Genomic DNA, 1,953 nt, shown 5'->3' with positions numbered 1-1,953 from the left:
CGTTTATAATGTTCGAACATTTTATACAAACTAAAGTATGAAACTAACGTATATATTACATGCATATACATATATTGTACGTTATTTTATGTACATATAATATGTATATATGTATATATATATATATTATAAATACAGCTTGCATTGTATATTCTATCATATCCTTGGGATAACAAATTCACTCCATCTGGTTTGGCTTCCATGTTTCATTGACGTCATTGTAGAACTCGCCGGCGGGGTTGAGGACCTGGTCATTAAGAAATCCTGCTATGGTCTCTTGAATTGCTTTCAGTTGGTCACGTCGTATGACTTTTTCCTTCAACCATAGAGTCTTCAATAAAAGTTAAAGAAAAAGTATTAATATATATATATATATATGTTGGTCACGTGATTACTTATATATATGAGCAACAAAAGAAATTATGAATATATGAATATATTTATATAACGTACTTTGAGGATCTCTTTAGGAGTTCTTTTTGCGTACGCTATAATGAACTCGCAAACATAGTATCCGCAGTAGTTGTTCTCCTGTTCTTGCCTCAGAACCCACTTTTATGAGAAAAAAGATCCGGTGAATTGAAAGCATGCATGGTGTTAATTGAATTATATATATATATATATATGTAGCTAGTACTTACTTTGTGTGCGATTACATCTAGTGGCGCTTTGCAATGTTTCATGTGGTGTTCCTCAATGAAACTTTTCCAAACACTGCGCCCAATAAAATAAAAAATTAATTTGGCCTTTAATAATTGTTGCAGTTAAGAGATCGGGGTATATATAGTTGCTAAAGAGACCAAATTACCCTTGGATAATATCTATCATGTCTTGGTACTTTGTGTCGGTGTTTCGTACAAGCACCGGCAAGTGAATTTATAGTAATGCGCGTTAGGCTCGGATGGTGCGCTAAAGGACACAGAATTTATACTGGTTCGGGCGGAACGTCCCTACATCCAGTTTGTTGCTGCTTGTGTTATTAGCACCATGAACGGTCTATAGTAAGGGATACAAACTGCTGAGAGAGGGACTGGTCCCAAGTCTCTGATCGAAGGATTCAAAGGTGGTCAAGAGCTTCGTAGCTGCTTGAATGTGTGTATGAGTGCGTACTATCGTTTTTCCGTCCCTTCGATGGAGGATGTGCACCCCCTTTTATAGATGAAAGGGGTGGCTTTACAAGGGTGAAGACTCCGGGATGCGTATTCTACTTAGTCTTGTGGCTTACGTCTATCCGATCAGGTCCTCCATCCTGATGAGTGCGGAGGAAGATAAGTGCTTACGATATTGTCGATGTCTCTGTAGGATGTCAGGCTAGTCACAGAACGCTGCCCTGCGCAGGGTATGGGCTATAGTACGGTGGTTTTGACTTATGAGTCTCTCCTAGCCCCGCTCCGTGAGCCTTCTGGTTCCCATGATTCCTTGTTGGGAGAGTTCGGGGTCGGGGTCCGGTGTGGCACCGTGGCCAAGGCCTTCCGACTGGGAGGACCTGAGGGGTCGGGAAGCGGGCGACGCTCCCTCGGGTCCACAGCGTGGTGACGGAATACCCGTCGTCCGTGGAGATAGCAAATCCGTTCTTGGAGCGTAGCGGTTGTCGTATATCTTTGTTGGGTTCCGTGTCCCAGGGCTGAAGGCGGCGCCTACAACTCTACAGGGTGAGGCGTGCACACCTGTAATACCTTTTGGGCTCTGCGGCGCCCAGAAGGGTCTAAAGCATCAGTCCTGTCGTTCCCTGGCAGTCCTTTTCCTACCAGGGCGCAGGGTATGGTCATTGGAGCCATGGTTGACCCGAATGTCTTGTCTCGTCCTGTACCCATCATTATGAGGGATGGATATCGATCAGGGCGAGGCTCGTTCTGGGCCGTCGGGTGAGGCGGAGATCAATCCCTATCTCTTGGGCAAGACTAACCCTATCCCTCTAGGATCGAGCGAGGCAGAATCTATCCCTTAGCCCTC

Source organism: Miscanthus floridulus, chromosome 11, assembly GCF_019320115.1.
Source record: "Miscanthus floridulus cultivar M001 chromosome 11, ASM1932011v1, whole genome shotgun sequence".
NCBI lineage: Eukaryota > Viridiplantae > Streptophyta > Magnoliopsida > Poales > Poaceae > Miscanthus > Miscanthus floridulus.
Note: the sequence above shows the minus strand (reverse complement) of the source record.